The 18,325-nt window shown below is 45.1% G+C and overlaps 1 protein-coding gene across 1 annotated transcript in view; it reads left to right on the forward strand.

Moving 5' to 3' along the window:
• The window catches only part of LOC126271580 (ankyrin repeat domain-containing protein SOWAHA), a 389,485-nt gene that overhangs the window by 99,129 nt on the left and 272,031 nt on the right, over positions 1 to 18,325 (forward strand). The window lies entirely within an intron of this gene.

An 18,325-nucleotide genomic window follows, 5' to 3' on the forward strand; every position in this document is an offset into this window, starting at 1 on the left:
TTTGGTTTCTTTGTATTTGAAAAATAAAGTCAACCCTGTTACTTTTCGTTCACTTGCCGTCTGCCAAGTAACGGATTGCGGTTTTTTTCCCCTCATTCTCTTGGCGTTGCTCGGGTACTACGCATGCACCTCGTCTAGAAACTACCGCTCCAGTCTTTTCGGTCGCCTGCTGGCTCCGAGGCGTGCACTAGGTGTGTTGCCGTTCAACGTCTGCTGGTGCTGGTGTGGCTGCGTACAATTGCCAGCGATACGGGGGCGTTTCAGAATGCGTGTGTAAATTTGAGCAATTGGCTAACGTACATGGAGCGGTTGCTGTATATGTACGCAGGGTAATTTTGTGTGCGTGTGCGTTTGCTTGCGTGTGTGCGTGTGCGCTTGCGCGTACACAGGGGTTTGCATGTGCGTGTGTGTGTGTGTGCGCGCGCGCGAGCGCGCGCGCGCTCGCTCGCTCGCACAGCCTCCCCGCTAGCCGCCGCGACGAGGCGGGGAAGGGCGGTGCGTTTGCCGTCAGCGCCGCCTGAAAATATGACCGCTGGGATTAATGAAGTGCATGTAGGCCACAATTGGCACGTGCTGTGTTTTATGGACGCGCCGCCGGCCGCCCTGTGTGTGTGTGTGTGTGTGTGTGTGTGTGTCCTCGTGTGAGAGCGGCGCGGCTCGGTAATGGATAGCCCTCCCCCTCAACACCCCGAATGCATAGTCCGCCGCAGCGAGAGCTTTTTTTTTAAATATATTTTTTTGCAGGAACAGCGCCAGTCAGTTTCGAGTGGTTGCCATCTCCGCTCCCCTACAACTCGCTCGTCCCCCAGTCAGGAACGCAAAATGAGAACCGGTAGTAAGCGCGCTTGTTGCCCGCCGACAGAATGGGCAGTGCGCACCGTAGTAACATCTTTCCAACATTAACACAGGCGCGCTACTCGTGCACTACAGTAGTTACTGTCGGATACCTTGCTCTTCGAAACAACTTTAAGATATCACAGTGTACCTACCAGCTGCATACACAAGTGACAGCTTCGACTTCCTTGCTCTTGCAGCACGCCACACTCGGTGCGGGCGTTGCACAGCGACCCTCGAAGCCAAGGGACCCGGCGAGGTAGCGCATTTGTTAAAATATATAACTTACATTTAAGAAGAGAGGGTTTCAGATCTACTACTTTTAGGTCTTCCTTTGTTTCCATAAATCACAGCAGACGAATAGGTTCCGCTAAAAAGGAACTTAGCGACTTCCTTACTTATTCTTCTCCCCTTCTAACTTGGGTTCAGTCTTTGATGGTCTCATAGTCGACTGGATGTTAAAAATTCTGATCTTCATTCCTTGATTCTGCAGGATCACGATTTACATCACCTCCCACCACCTCAACATCATCCTATTCCTTCCTCCATTAACCAGCGAGGTGCCGCTCTGGTTAGGACACCGCCCTCCCATTCGGGGAGACGACGGTTCAAATCCGCTTCCGGCCATCCAGATTTAGGTGTTCCATGAGTTCCCTAAATCGTACCGAGCGAAGTGGCGCAGTGGTTAGACACTGGACTCGCATTCGGGAGGACGACGGTTCAATCCCGCGTCCGGCCATCCTGATTTAGGTTTTCCGTGATTTGCCTGTCGGGATGGTTCCTCTGAAAGGGCACGGCCGACTTCCTTCCCCATCCTTCCCTAATCCGATGAGACCGATGACCACGTGGTCTCCTTCCCCAAACCAACCAACCAACCCTAAATCGCTCCAGCCAAATGCCGTGAAACTTAGAAACTCGTACGATTTCCTTCCCCATTCTTGCAACATTCCAAGTTTGTGCTCCGTCTCTAATGACCTCGATGTCAACGGGACGTTAAACACTAGCCTTCCTTCCTTCCTCCCTCTCAGATGAACTTGGATTACTTCTTTTATAGAACGCTATGAACCAAACATGCAGATCCAAGAGAATTTCAAGTTGTGCCAAAGGCTCTTTTCCGTAATAACATTGCACATTGAAAGCGTACGTTCCGGAATGTGCCCACCTTCTCATGCAGTTTATCATTTCGCACTATTTGTGATCGCATTGGTCAGAGTGCCACGTGTGTCATGCAGATATGGAATCGACGAGTTCGGGAGGGCCATAGTCAACCCTCTGCAGGATCTCACAGGGGACCTGTTGAGTGCGAAGTCGCTAGTTTCAGTCATTTGAAAGTGTTGTGTTAGCAATTATGACAGGAAAAGTATTATCTGCTAACGACTCTCCTTGTGCATTAGGAGGGCGACAGAAAATGAGTGCCCGGGTGGGGCACAGATCAACCTTCTAAGGGCTGTATGTATTACACTTCACAAAATGGACATCAACATTCTAGAAATATTCGAAACAAACCATGAACACCGAATGATAAATGGCGCGAACTCTTTGGAAGTTACAAACCGTGCAGGACGTTCAGCTAGATATCCACTCTTACAGATTCCATATAGAATCATATTGGTGTGTATAGCGAACCGATGAGAACTGATGGAATGTGATGGCATGCAACCAAATGCGAAACAGTTTCTGCTGGAGCGTATCGTGAAACTGGCTATGCTTTAAGGAATAGCTGTAGATAGTGCGATAATGTTTCATAGGCCGCATGAATTTGTCTAGTGGTTCCAGGTGGTATGAATTATGAATTGCAATTTCATACATACCTCCCCCCCCCCCCCCCCCCCCCCCCCCCCCTCCAGGAAACTTCTCACGCCAACATTTTGGTCGGAACGAGATTTGGCTGAAACCTTTAGTGGAAATCTCTGAGATATTTAGTGAGTCATGGAACGTATATTGTAAAGACTGAGTAGAGGCCATAAGAGGGGGGGGGGGGGGGGGGGGGGAGGTTCATTGCAGATGACAAAAATATTCTGCCTATTGATGTTGAGTGTGACAGTGAAGTTATCTAGTCGTGTATAACAGGTCTAGGTGAAACCAAGTTAATCGCTGGATATTTTTACCGGCCACCCAATTCTGCTGTGACGTTTATGGAGTCATTCAAAGAATGTCTGTAGTCAGTAGCGCGTAAATAGCCAGATCATACATTACTAGAGGGAAGCGACTTTAACCTAGCGAGCCGAGTATGGACTGGGATGTGTATGGATTCGTTGCAGGGGTTACAGGCAATCATGCGAAGTACTTTTGAAGACGTTTTCTGAAAACTACCTTGAGCAGCTAATTCGGCAATTAACACGCATTGGGAATGTCTTAAACCGTTTGGTTACAAATAGGCCGGACCTTATCGACAACGTCAGCATAGAAAGGGGGTTACCGATCATGATGCCAGTATAGCAACTATGGTTACGAAAGTTAATAAATCATTCAGAAGGCTGGGACAATCTTTCTGCTAGAAAGAGCAGATGAGCAGTTGTTAGCATCTCACTCGTATAGTGACTTGACATCACTTTGTTCCAGTAAGATGGACGTAGAGGTATTATGGGCAAAGTTCAAGCAGATTGTAAGTTGTGGGAGGAATTATGGGCCTAGGAAGTGGATTAAGTACGGAAAAGATCTCCCATGGTTTTATAAAGAGATTCGGAAAATGGTGAGGAAGCACAGGCTGCTGCAATCTCGGTTCAAAAGAATGTGCTAATGATGACGAGCAAAGATTAGTAGAGATTCGTGTGTCTGTGAGAAGATCTATGCTCCAGGCCTTCCACTACTACCACTGTCTTACCTTAGCAAAAGATCTGGGAGAGAACCCGAGAAAATTCTGGGTCCTATGCAAAATCGCCATGTGACACTAAGGCTTTCATCCACTCACCTCTTGACCAGTCTGGTGTGGCAGTTGAAGATAGCAAAACGAAAGTCGAAGTTTTAAATTTCACATTCAAGAAATCGTTCACGCGGGAGAATCGTACAAACGTACTATCGTTTGACCATCTAGCGGAGTCCCGTATTGATGGCATTGTAATAAGCACCCTGGCGTAGAGAAAAGAAGTTGAAAACAAATAAGTCGGCAGCTGTGGATGGAATCCCAGTTCGCTTTTTCAGAGAGTACTCTACGGCACTGGCCCGTCCTTAGCTTGCACCAGTCGTGAATCTCTAGCCCAGTGCAAAGTTCCAAGCGCTGGAAAAAATCGCAGGCGACTGCTGTGTATAAGAACGGCAAAAGAACCGACCCGCAAAATTACAGACTAATATCCCTAACATGAGTTTGATACAGAATCCTTGAACATATTCTCACTTGGAATGCAATGAATTTTCTTGCGACCAAGAAGCTTATGTCCACGAATCTGCATGGTTTTAGAAAACATTGCATGTTGTCCTCGATGCCGACTGATCTTCAGAGACAAGGGTATCGTGAGGAGTGCCTCAGAGACGTGTGATATTCTCTATGTACATAATTAATTTGGTGGACTGGGTGGGCAGCAATCTGCGGTTGTTTGTGATGATGCTGTGTTGTACGTTAAGATGTCGAAGTTGAATGACTGTGAGAGCATACAAGTTGACGTCGACAAGATTTGTAGATGGTTTAATGATTGTCAGCTAGCTCTCAATGTACAAAAACGCAAGTCAATTCGGATAAGTACCAAAAACAAACCGTAATGTTCGGATACCACTTTAGTAGCGTCCTGCTTGGCACAGTCACGTCATTAAAATATGAGGGCGTAACGTTGCAGAGCGATATGCAATGGAACTAGTATCTGAGGATTGTGGTGGGAAAGGCAATTGGTCGACTTCGGTTTATTGGCAGAATTCTAGGAAAGTGTGGTTCATCTGCAAAGGAGACCGCATACAGGGCGCTAGTGCGACCTATTCTAGAGTATTGCTCAAGTGCTTGGGTTCCGTACGAGGTCGGATTAAAGGAAGACATCGAAGCAATTTAGAGACGGGCTGCTAGATTTGTTATTGGTAGGTTCGAAAAAAAAACAACAGTTACGGAGGTGCATCGGAAACTCAAATGGAAATTCCATTGAGGGAATGCGGGGTTCTTTTCGAGGAACACTGTAGAGAAACTTTAGAAAACCGCCATTTGAAATAGACTGCAGAACTATTCTGTTGCCTGTAACATAGATTGCGAAGATAATTAACGTCCCCGGAGGCTGATCAGAAAGCCTCCCGGTGCGTCTGACAAACAGGTTTCAGGCACTGTCTCTGGCTGAGCCAGATGCAGCTGCCTGCCCTGTTTCAGAGGATCATTCTCAGCCTTCAAGGTCCGGGCAATCGCAGAGGGTGGGTTTATTGGTAGTTGAGAGCTCCAATGTTAGGCGCGTAATGGGGCCCCTTAGGGATATGGCGGCTAAGGACGGGAAGAAATCCAGTGTGCACTCCGTGTGCATTCCGGGAGGAGTCATTCCTGATGTGGAAAGGGTCCTTCCGGATGCCATGAAGAGCACAGGGTGCAGCCAGCTGCAAGTGATGGCACATGTCGGCACTAATGACGTGTGTCGCTTCGGATCAGAGGAAATTCTCTCTGGATTCCAGCGGCTATCTGATTTGGTGAAGGCTGCCGGTCTTGCTTACGAGATGAAGGCAGAGCTCACCATCTGCAGCATCGTCGACAGAACCGACTGCGGACCTTTGGTGCAGAGCCGGGTGGAGGGTCTGAATCAGAGGCTCAGACGGTTTTGCGACCGTGTTGGCTGCAGATTCCTTGACTTGCGCCATAGGGTGGTGGGGTTTCAGGTTCCGCTGAATAGGTCAGGAGTTCACTACACTCAGCTGGCGGCTGCACGGGTAGCGGAGGCTGTGTGGCGTGGACTGGGCGGTTTTTTAGGTTAGAAGGCCTCGGGAAAGTACGGGGTGGGCTGCAATGTCAAAGAGTACATGGCAAATACAGGACGTGCTTGGATCAAGGAACAGTCGGAATTATAGTTGTAAATCGTTGTAGTTGTGCTGGAAAAGTCCATGAGCTTCAAGCGCTAATAGAAAGCACAGAAGCTGATATCATTATAGGTACAGAAAGCTGGCTAAAGCCTGAAATAAGTTCTGCAGAAATTTTTACGAAGTCTCAGACGGTGTTCAGGAAAGATAGATTCGGCAGAATTGGTGGTGGAGTGTTTGTGTCTGTCAGTAGTGGTTTATCTTGTAGTGAAGTCGAAGTAGATACTCCGTGCGAATTGGTATGGGTGGAGGTTATACTTAACAGCCGAACTAAGTTAATAATTGGCTCCTACCGACCCCCAGAGCTTGCACAGGATAGAGTAGCATGGAGAGCTGCATCAAACCAGTTTCAGGACTGAAGACCACAACAACAACAACCGACCCCCAGACTCCGATGATATAGTTGCGGAAGAGTTCAGAGAAAATTTCAGTCTCGTAACGAATAAATACCCCACTCATACGGTTATAGTTGGTGGGGACATCAACCTTCCCTCGATATGTTGGCAAAAATACTTGTTCAAAATCGGTGGTAGGCAGAAAACATCTTCCGAGATTGTCCTAAATGCTTCTCCGAAAATTATTTCGAGCAGTTAGTCCACGAACCCACGCGAATTGTAAAAAGTTGCGAAAACACACTTCAGCATGACTGATACAGGGATTAGTGATCACAAGGTCGTTGTAGCTACGTTCAATACCGTTTCTTCCAAATCCATCAGAAACAAACGCAGAATAATTTTATTTAAAAAAGCGGATAAATTGTCACTAGAAGCCTTCCTAAAAGACAATCGCCATTCCTTCCGAACTGACTATGCAAATGTAGATGAGATGTGGCTCAAATTCAAAGATATAGTAGCAACAGCAAGTGAGAGATTCATACCTCATAAATTGGTAAGGGATGGAACGGATCCCGCGTGGTACACAAAACAGATCCGAACGCTGTTGCAGAGGCAACGGAAAAAGCATGCGAAGTTCAGAAGAATGCGAAATCCCGAAGATTGGCTGAAATTTACAGACGCGCGAAATTTGGCACGGACTTCAATGCGAGATGCCTTTAATAGGTTCCACAACGAAACAATGTCTCGAAATTTGATAGAAAATCCGAAGAAATTCTGGTCGTATGTAAAGTACACAAGCGGCAAGACGCAGTCAATATCTTCGCTGCGCAGTGCCGATGGTACTGTTACCGACGACTGTGCCGCTAAAGCGGAGTTATTGAACGGAGTGTTCCGAAATTCCTTCACCAAGGAAGACGAATGGAATATTCCAGAATTTGAAACACGAACAGCTACTAGCATGAGTTTCTTAGAAGTAGATACCTTAGGGGTTGCGAAGCAACTCAAATCGCTTGATACGGGCAAGTCTTCAGGTCCAGATTGTATACCGATTAGGTTCCTTTCAGATTACGCTGATACAATAGCTCCCTACTTAGCAGTCATATACAACCGCTCGCTCACCGATAGATCTGTACCTACAGATTGGAAAATTGCGCAGGTCGCAGCAGTGTTTAAGAAGGGTAGTAGGAGTAATCCATCTAACTACAGACCTATATCATTGACGTCGGTTTGCAGTAGGGTTTTGGAGCATATACTATATTGAAACATTATGAATCACATCGAAGGGAACGATCTATTGATACGTAATCATCATGGCTTCAGAAAACATCGCTCTTGTGCAACGCAGCTAGCTCTTTATTCGCACGAAGTAATGGCCGCTATCGACAGGGGATCTCAAGTTGATTCCGTATTTCTAGATTTCCTGAAAGCTTTTGACACCGTTCCTCACAAGCGACTTCTAATCAAGCTGCGGACCTATGGGGTATCGTCTCAGTTGTGCGACTGGATTCGTGATTTCCTGTCAGGAAGGTCGCAGTTCGTAGTAATAGACGGCAAATCATCGAGTAAAACTGAAGTGATATCAGGTGTTCCCCAGGGAAGCGTCCTGGGACCTCTGTTGTTCGTGATCTATATAAATGACCTGGGTGATAATCTGAGCAGTTCTCTTAGGTTGTTCGCAGATGATGCTGTAATTTACCGTCTAGTAAGGTCATCCGAAGACCAGTATCAGTTGCAAAGCGATTTAGAAAAGATTGCTGTATGGTGTGGCAGGTGGCAGTTGACGCTAAATAACGAAAAGTGTGTGGTGATCCACATGAGTTCCAAAAGAAATCCGTTGGAATTCAATTACTCGATAAATAGTACAATTCTCAAGGCTGTCAATTCAACTAAGTACCTGGGTGATAAAATTACGAACAACTTCAGTTGGAAAGACCACAGAGATAATATTGTGGGGAAGGCGAGCCAAACGTTGCGTTTCATTGGCAGGACACTTAGAAGATGCAACAAGTCCACTAAAGAGACAGCTTACACTACACTCGTTCGTCCTCTGTTAGAATATTGCTGCGCGGTGTGGGATCCTTACCAGTTGGGATTGACGGAGGACATCGAAAGGGTACAAAAATGGGCAGCTCGTTTTGTATTATCACGTAATAGGGGAGAGAGTGTGGCAGATATGATACGCGAATTGGGATGGAAGTCATTACAGCAAAGACGTTTTTCGTCGCGGAGAGATCTTTTTACGAAATTTCAGTCACCAACTTTCTCTTCCGAATGCGAAAATATTTTGTTGAGCCCAACCTATATAGGTAGGAATGATCATCAAAATAAAATAAGAGAAATCAGAGCTCGAACAGAAAGGTTTAGGTGTTCGTTTTTCCCGCGCCCTGGTAGGGAGTGGAATAGTAGAGAGATAGTATGATTGTGGTTCGATGAACCCTCTGCCAAGCACTTAAATGTGAATTGCAGAGTAGTCTTGTAGATGTAGATGTAGATAAGATATGAGGAATTAGTGCTCATCGGAGTGATGTAGACAGTCGCTTTTCTCTTGTTCTATTTGTGAGTGGAATAGGAAAGGAAATGACTATTAGTGGTACGGGGTACCACCCGCCGTAAAGCGGATTGCGGAGTAGCGATGTAGATGGATAGTTTGCTGTAAATAAGACGGATTTTTTTAACGCAGACCAGGAATGTAGCAAAAGAAAGTTATTTTGACCAGCTACCGGCCAAAAGCAGTGCACATACCAAGCTGTAGTTACCGCATTCAGCGCTTTCTGTGACGTAAATATTCTCTACTGCCCTTGCAAGGTCACGCACACGGAATCGTAGGAGCCAGAACACTTCCAACTTGTCGCAGCACAATATATAAGTTTACTACCAACTTACCATCCAGATTAACTGTCGGCGAAATTATATACGGTTGCAAAGGCATTGATCTTTGTAACTTTAATATACAGGATTGCTTTCACATTCATTTCCTCTTCAAACGCCGATTGGTGGGACTTGAAAACAAGTTCCTTACTGAATGATGGGATAAGTTTGTTTATCACATCTACATATTTTCGGGGCGACCCCGTATTTAGCTGTGCATCGTCTAGTTGACACTTTGTTTAAAATTTCGCTATCTTATGTCTTCCAATTCTGTAGTACTGTCTGTAGTTATGCAACCATTGTATTGTATTGTATTGTATTGTTTGTTAACCGGGGACCTAGAAACGACAGAGAGGATCCGTCCCCGCCGCAGCCGCAGTGGTCCACAACCCCACGACGACTACCGCAGTTCACTTCACCCCTCCGCCGTCCCACACTGAACCACTCTTTCAGGGTTATTGTGCGGTTCGGACCCCGGTGGACCCCCCAGGGAGCGTCTCACACCAGACGAGTGTAACTCCTATGTTTGCGAGGTGGAGTACTGGTGGTGTACGCGTACGTGGAGAACTTGTTTGCGCAGTAATCGCCGACATAGTGTAACGGAGGTGGAATAAGAGCAACCAGCCCGCATTCGACGAGGCAGATGGAAAACCGCCTAAAAACCATCCACAGACTGGCCGGATCACCGGACCTCGACACAAGTCCGCCGGGCGAATTCGTGCCGGGGACCAGACGCTCCTTTCCAGTCCGGAAATCCGTGCGTTAGACAGCACGGCTAACCGGGCGAGCTCAGTTATGCAACCATAGACTACTCCCCTTGAAATCACTGTAATCTACGTCGCGCGCAGTTTGATGTGCATAACGTAGTTGGTCACTATTATGCACATCCTGTAAATTGTATGGAGCATCCTTGAAACGCACAAACACCAATTTTTGTAACAAGTGCGTCTTGTCCTGGTCTGAATATCCATAGTTTTTCTTACGCACTACACGGTCATATTGCTGCGAACTTATTCGAAATCTGTTCATAATTTTTACTATGATGCGAATGATCTTCCATGTAAGTAATTACGTTTCGTCCCCGCTCCAGTTCAACGATTCTCGTTTACAGAGTTTCACTATAGACGGAATTTGTGGATCTCTGTACGACAGGGATGATGAACTACATGGCTCGATATCTGTTTCAGTATCACTTTCGAGTGTTAAGTACTTTAGTCATGATTGTACTCCTCATGTACATTGTCCACTGTCGAGCGTATACGGCACCACACATTCAACTGACTCATATTGCGGAAACGCTAATATTTCATCTGGCACATCTTACACACTCTTTGAAAGTACTTTGGTTCCTTTCTTCCGAAATGTCGACTTCGGAAACTGTTGTTGTAGATATAATGAAATGTTTGCTTTAGCAGTGTAAGACTGTTGTTACTCTTCGACTAGGCATTTCAACTACGCTCCGTAGACTCATGGCGTGCTCACCATTGGATAGCTTCCGTCCCGCCCCCTTTTGCTAGTAGCAGCCAATATTGTGGTTTCGTGGTAGACATTGTCTGGGGCGTCGAATGCCGCAAACACCATAGGCCTTTTGCGACGTCGCACTTAAGAGGTTCCTCAGCCCCAAGCGCCTATCGCCCGAGAGGGGAGACGTGTTTGTTGTTCGGTCGGTCATGCAGAATCTTACAGTCTCGTCGTGTACCTTGAGTGAGGAAATGGGCTTATTTGCGGCTAGACACGTATCCTAGCGGACAGCGGGATGGCGCCTGGAGATCCAAGGACTGTTACCACAGTGAGCACGACAGCAGAGAGATACGAGCCTACAGCGGTGCGCCCACCGACAGCGCGACAGCGCTGGACAGAGGAGTGGAACCATATCGTCTCAACTTGGGGAGAACAAACATCGCCAGATTCCATTCGTCATATGGGCCCAGCATGTGACACGATGTAACGGAATGCTATTGTGTACGCAAGACGATCACATCTGGTCCGCATAGCTTGTAATTTGGACAGCAGGTGTTTCCGACGTGTTAAGGATAGTGGAAATATCTTCGAGGTTTCCGTGACATTATCTTTCCTTACTTTGGAAGAAAGACATCGCACCATCAGGGTGTATTTTAAAATTTTACTTTATAAACCACTATAAATTCTGACCGTGGCTCATTTCCAAGTTCATCTGTAAGAGATGTGCTTACGTCATCCTCATCAAGTAAAAATCTCGTGGCATGCGTGTCTGCTTTACCACTCTTGTCATAATTCGTGATAAGGACATGCATAACCACACACAACTCTCCAGGGATGTTCCACTTTCTCCAAAGATACAGTTTGTGGCGAAGCATCGTGAGATCATACACTTCAACTGTGCTATGTACAATCATACGTGGCACACGAGTTTTACTTGACGAGGATGATGTAACTTCAACTGTTATAGATGCAATTGCAAATAAGCCACTTGCAACTAGCGATGCATAATAAAGCACGATGTCTATCTTCAAATTCATCAAGGCAGTGGTGCCCACCGTGAAGTTGATCTTTCCAAGCGATGACGCATGGCCGCACATTACCTGTACTGTACTGTTCTACCGCGATATAGAGGGCGTGTGACTGCTGTCCTGGCCAGCACGTTGTACAGATGTCTCTGAAAACATCTGGTCATGGCTTGCCAAAGACTTTAACACCATCATTCGCCTGCCATTACTGTTGATCAACTTTGGCATGTATCTGAGGCGATTGTTTATTTGTGTGTGTGTGTGTGTGTGTGTGTGTGTGTGTGTGTGTGTGTGTGTGTGTGTGTAGTTATTGATGTGTGGACCTTATGAGCACGGGGACGTGGGTTGAGATTTGTGATACAGTGCGTGTGAATTGTCAGTGATGTTGTAAAGATACGATTGCCGCCGCTGTAGCCTAATTTGTGTGTTGTGGATCAGTCATACGGTGTTATCGATTAAGTGCAACACATTTTTTGGAGGTTTTTTTCTCTTTCTCCTGAATGCAGAAAGTGAGCTGATGGGAAAAGCTTATGCTCCTAAGTCCATTGGTGGTCTTGTTTTGTTTGTACTCCACGTATTTGCAAATGGGGAAAGAGAATAATTTCGAATTTCTTGCCTTATTTCTTCTGTTTTGGGTTTTGTGTGTTTTTGGAGAGGAGAGGGGGGACTGTATGATAAAATCCTGTCATTTCCCTTACAGGTGAGGTTAACCCTCTTGCACTGTTTTCAGTTGTTGCACTCACAGGAGATAAAATACTGTAGCCAAGGGCCATACTTGAGATCTGTAAAGCACGGTCGGAAATACCGGATGTCTATAATTCAAGTGCAGCTACTCATGGAGTTCCAGTGTGACTTGTAATTATCATAAGGCAGCGAAACTTGGTAGATATTCTAACGCGTTAAATTGGAACCGATTTACGCTGGAATAAAATTAGTTCCAATTTTGACGACGACGTGCAAATCTGGCTCTGTACGCCCTCTTGTCTCCGGTGCTTATACGGAACATATCGTGGAAGCTGCAGCAAATAATAATAATAATAATAATAATAATAATAATAATAATAATAATAATAATAATAATGTAACCTCTGAGAAAGGAAAGAAATATAATAATAATAATACCTACATTATATCTTTATGAATTGTTCGACGTTTTCTGCTCACGTCCAGTTTCTAATCCATTACATGTGGGAACATACGTATGTCTTTCTCGGATTCATAGCGCCATATTTGCACCTGATAACGAAAATTGAAAGTAATTTTTTTCCGGTGTGAATCGGTTCCGCACTAACTTATTAAGCTATCTACCAAGTTCGGCTGTCACCCAATAATTACAGCGCGCACTGTACCTCTGTGAGCAGCCGCACTTTAATTATAACTACCCGGTATGGCTCTCTGTGTCGGTATTTGACACTGTCGCAACAGCCCCGAACCTTATGTTGAAGGTTTGGTATTTTAAGTGTGGTGGAAGAGGAGACTGGTTGTTTCTTCGCAAGGTTGATATTAATTTTCGGTACAGTCCACCTCGACATGGAAACTGGAGTGAAAACCTCAACTATGTTTACTGTGTCCAACTCGAAAGAGGTTGAAAAAATGCAGATTACTGGAAATAGCATACCAGGTGGTCGCCGTTGGTCGCCATCGATGAACACTGTGTGACTTCCGTTGTGGACGACGGGCGGCGGCAACGGCGTCGGCCGTGTGGAGTAGCCGTGTCGCAACACGACTGCCCTCGGCCATGATTCACGGCCATCTCAATTAGCACAACACGTGCTGCGTGTAGCCGCCTCTGGGGCAGGAGCAGTGGCAGAGGATATGCCGGCACGGCGCCGCAGCCGGAGCCGCAACCAGAAACTGCGCCCGCGGGAGTCCGCCGCAGCCGCGCGCCGCCGTCCTGCTGCTGCTGCTGCTGCCGCTGCTGGCCCGCGGGCCCACGGCGCGCTCCACATCCGGCCTTGTCACCAGTCTACACTGATGGTAATTCCCTGGGACAAGCGGCGATACTGTGGTGCTGTTGTGGTCTTCAGTCGACTCTCCGCCCTTGTCTATCCTCCACGAATCTCTTCATCTCTCCATAAGTACTACAACCTACATCAATTTCAATCTGTTTACTGTAGCCATGCCATGGAACCCCTCTAACATTATTACCTCCCATACTTCCCTCCACTACAAGTTTCACAATTCCTAGAAGCCACAGGATGCCCCCTATCAATGGATCCTATTCTTTGACTCGGGTTGTGCAGTAAATTTCTACGATCTCCAATCCGGTTCAACCAGTTGCGCCCCCCCCCCCCCTCACCTCCCCCCAATTCCTGAAAGAATCTAACACCTACGTATAAAAAAGCTTCAGACTACCGATTATTTTATAAATCAGTCAATATGTAAAATATTTTCCATTAAGCGTATCAGCGAGAAAAAGTTTAGAAAATGTTTAAAATTATGGTTAACGTCTGTTGGAAGCGTTTGTTGTGCTCTCGTTATGAAGCAGTGGATGACCATAGTCTGAATACTTAGCGCTCCATTCAAGCAGAAGCAAGTTTTTCACGCATCTCAATGTTTATCACGTCATATCTCTTGATACAATTTTGCGGGTACATTCAGCGTTATATATGGTAACAGTCTGCACGATGTGCTGCAAATACAGTTAATATTAATGAAGAAATAAATGAAAACATCATGTATGATGAGGCATGAACAGCGAATGTGTAAACTTTTTTCCTTTCATCATTTTGCGCTTGGTCTCAGCAAGAAAAAGTTTCATAAGCGTTTGAAATTATATGCGAATTTGTTGCTTGTAACTAGCTGCTCTCATTCTGAAATGTTGGGTGAATATAGTCTGGGTATATGTGTGCAGTTACACAATTATAACCGTAATACTTGCTTTATTGTGTTGAACCTTTCACATAACATTATACCTCTAAACGAGTAGATTATGTCAGCATTTTAAATTCTGTCACAATTTGTATGAAATTTTGGTCGCCCCAGGAAGACGTTAGATAGGCAACATGCAGCTGATTTGGGTTCCGCTTAGTAAAAATGGTTCAAATGTGTCTGAGCACTATGGGACTTAACTTCTGAGGTCATCAGTTCCCTACAACTTAGAACTACTTGAACCTAACTAACTATAGGACATCACATACATCCATGCCCGAGGCAGGGTTCGAGCGTGCGACCGTAGCGGTTGCGCGGTTCCAGACTGTAGCGCCTAGAACCGCTCGGCCACCCAGGCCGCGCTTAGTAATACAAATATCTCCTCTCTAGTTACTCTAGCCCTACCTAATCTTCGGTATTCTCCACATTTAAAAGCTCATATTCATTTCTTCTCTGAACTATTTATCGCCGTCGTTTCACTTAAGTACAAGGCAACGCTCCAGGGAAAAATAATTTCAGAAAATACTTCCTAACAATTTGATGTTAGATGTTACCAAATTCCTCGTTTTCAGAACGACTTCTTACTCTATTGTCAATCTGCATTTTATACCCTCTCCACCTTGCCCATTATCATCTATTTTATTGCCAAGTAACAAAACTCGTCCACTGGTTTTAGTGTCATTTCGTAATGAAATTCCCTCATCATCCTCTGAAGCAGTTTGATTTCACTATATTACTCTTGTTTTCTTTTTCTTGTTGTCCATCCCTTTTGTCCATTTCGTTCGAGTTTTCTTCGAAATCGCTTGCTGTCTCTGACCAAATTAAAATGTCATCGCCATACCTTAAACTTTTAATTTGTATTCCCTGAACATTTTAATTGCTTTTTAAAATTTCTCCTTGGTTTCCAACACAGTTTCCACAATTCCAGATTGAATAACTTGGGAATAGACTACATCCTGCCTTGCTTCATTCTAAACGTCTGCGCTCTTGCCGTACATGTATCTAGTTCTTTTCTGTACGAGTTGTAGAGAACCTTTTCTCTCTGCTACCTTCACACTTTCAAAGAGTGTGTTCCACTCAACATTGTCAAATGCATTCTCTAAATTTACATATACTAGAAATGTAGGTTTATCTTTTTTCAATCTGTCTCAGAAGAACAGTCATGTGGTCGGTATTGCCTCGTGTATTCTCACAATTCCTCAGAATCCAGACCCATCTTCTGCGGCTTCTACAAGTTTGGCTACTTCTCCGTAAATAATACGTGTCGGAATTTGCATGCATGTCTTTTTAAATTGATGATTCACAATATTTAACGCCTATCAGCACATCCACCTTTGAAATTGGTACTAATGTATTACATTATTCATGAAATCTGAGAGTACTTCGCCTGTCTTACACGTCAAGTGGAATAGTTTGTCATGATACGTTCTCCCAAGGATCCAAATAATTGTGAGGGATGTCTTTCACTACTCTGTCAAATTGTTCTCGCAGTGTCGTTTCTCCTATCTCATATTAATCTACTTCCTCTTACCCTCCTATCATGCTGTCTTCAAGTTTCTTTCCTTTGTAGATATGCATTTCGGTAGGAAACGAGCACGGTACGTTGTGTTATATAAAAGCCGTTGAATGTGTTTGTCATCAAGTCAGACACTATTTATCATTTACGCTAAAGTACAAAAGCCAGGGAATTGTACTTGCATTAAATAGGTGCACTATTCAAAACCCGCGTGTTTGTTATATTCAGTCAAGGCAGGTTGGCAGATCTTGTAGTAGAGGGAAGTGAATATACATAGTTTGAACAGACTATGATAAAGTGGTAGCAGCATGGAGGAATATCAAGCCATGGTGATGCATTATTTCTCGATACACCGAATATCCATTAAATCAAACTATGAGTCATTTAGTATCAGTCATAAATGGTGAAAATGCAGGGTTTAAGTTTTAAAAATTACACGACACCCAACAATTAATTTTTGAAGATACGATTTTTTTGCACGACTGTCAGATACCGCGGTCGAACGTGTGTGACTTCAAACGCAGAGCGTCACGTGGCCTTAGGTGTGCTCAATAAGGAGAAAGTGATGTGATATAGAACGAACCAAGCATTCATCAGGACAAAAGACTTTTTCTGCTGTCAGGTGCAGAGAATTCTCTCTTGCGTCTAGTGAGAAATGTGTGTGTTGGTTGTTTGTCTTTTTAGGTGTTGGTGAATGACATAGTTGCCTGAAATTCAGTTTCGTGTCTGCGTGCAGCAGACTTTTCGAAATCCTAATGCGCATCGTTTTAGCGGACATTAGTCTTATGCGCGACAAATTGCATCCTATTTGCCGTTAATTGCATGTTTAATGACGACATAAAAGTTTTGCTTAGTCTGGGTTCTTCGAGAAGAGAGAAGATTAAGCGTGGATCATACTCTCGAAGGACTGGTTATAGTTTGTTCTCCATCTCTTCAAGATACGAGGATTGGTCCTGTTAGTCTCGGCCTGACTACCGAATTTTAGGCTAAATAACGTTTGCATGGGGAAGGAAATTGGTGAAGGGGATGTGGGAGGGTTGATCTGTGCGGATATTTGCATGAGACGCTGTGGTTCCGGAGCTTATAGTATTTTTTTACTCAAAAAGGGTGTTGTAGTTACGGCATGATCCAGAGCTGTTTCTGCATGGTATGCTCTACGTCTCTGCTGATTACGTATTTCCCTTCGTATGTAATAAATCAAATACAACAGCAGACATAATACGGTTACGATTTTGTTGGTACGAGTTGACATTCCATAATCGCTGGTATAGCCCACCAGATGCCAGTATCGTGACTGTGTGTGTTTAAAACATTGTCTCTGTTGCATTACTAAACGCAATACGTTTAATTTATAGCTATGAAATTAAAAAGCCATACACGAAGCGAGGCTTTAGAAAGGATATACCCAGCTGTAAGTTTAATACCGGATCGTCATACGTCCTCTGGGCACAGCAGCTTTCCTGTCGGAAGTACGTGATTGATGTGCGATGGTTGTGCTGCTGTATCACTGCGACTGCCGAGAGTATTTCCTGCAGACAAGTCACTAGTAAACACAACAAACGTTGGACACACCGCATGCTCCCTGCGTATAGGGAACAAGATTAGGGAGATGAGCAGACGTTATGTGGGTATAATGGTATGAGATGGTGCGTGGTCATATCTCTGCCGATCTGGTGAGTACCAGCAGGATTAGGATGGGCATACGTCACTCTGTCGCTTCTGCGTTGAAGTGAGTGAAGGTGTAATACAGAAAACAGAATGGAGCGTGAATGTGTGGCACACTACATTCATTTGTTTAGGTAAAGCTCCACACTATTTATGATGCCTCCAAACTGTCGTACGACGATTATCAGGTAAATCGTGCACTCGTTAATGATGTGAGGCCCCACCACTGACCCAGCTTCCATTCCTGGAGTTTCTTAGCCCAGCCCGCGATTGCCACCATAAGGCATCGTGCAGTTCTAATGCATTCTCTTCGGAGTGCCTACGGGTGATAGTGTGTAGGTAGCGGTTATTAGCTAGCGCTGTTGACCGCGGACGACGAGTAAAAGGCAGAGCTTCTATGATTTGACAATAGTAACTGAAAGTTCGAATGCATCGTCCTGGAGTACACCGAAGAGTCAAGCAGTATATTCCTCCCTCCTACGTATATCTCGCGAAGAGACCATGAGGATAAAATCAGAGAGATTAGAGCCCACACAGAAGCATACCGACAATCCTTCTTTCCACGTACGAGACTGGAATAGAAGGGAGAACCGATAGAGGTACTCAGGGTACCCTCCGCCACACACCGTCAGGTGGCTTGCGGAGTACGGATGTAGATGTAGATGTAGATTTCAGCTAACTCTTGTTACCGTAAAGGATAATGCGCGCGATCTAACTTTGAAGTGACCTTCCAACCATTTTGTCGTGTTTACGAATGGAGACGCACCTCGCTCTGC

Source organism: Schistocerca gregaria, chromosome 1 (genome assembly GCF_023897955.1).
Source record: "Schistocerca gregaria isolate iqSchGreg1 chromosome 1, iqSchGreg1.2, whole genome shotgun sequence".
Taxonomy (NCBI): Eukaryota; Metazoa; Arthropoda; class Insecta; order Orthoptera; family Acrididae; genus Schistocerca; species Schistocerca gregaria.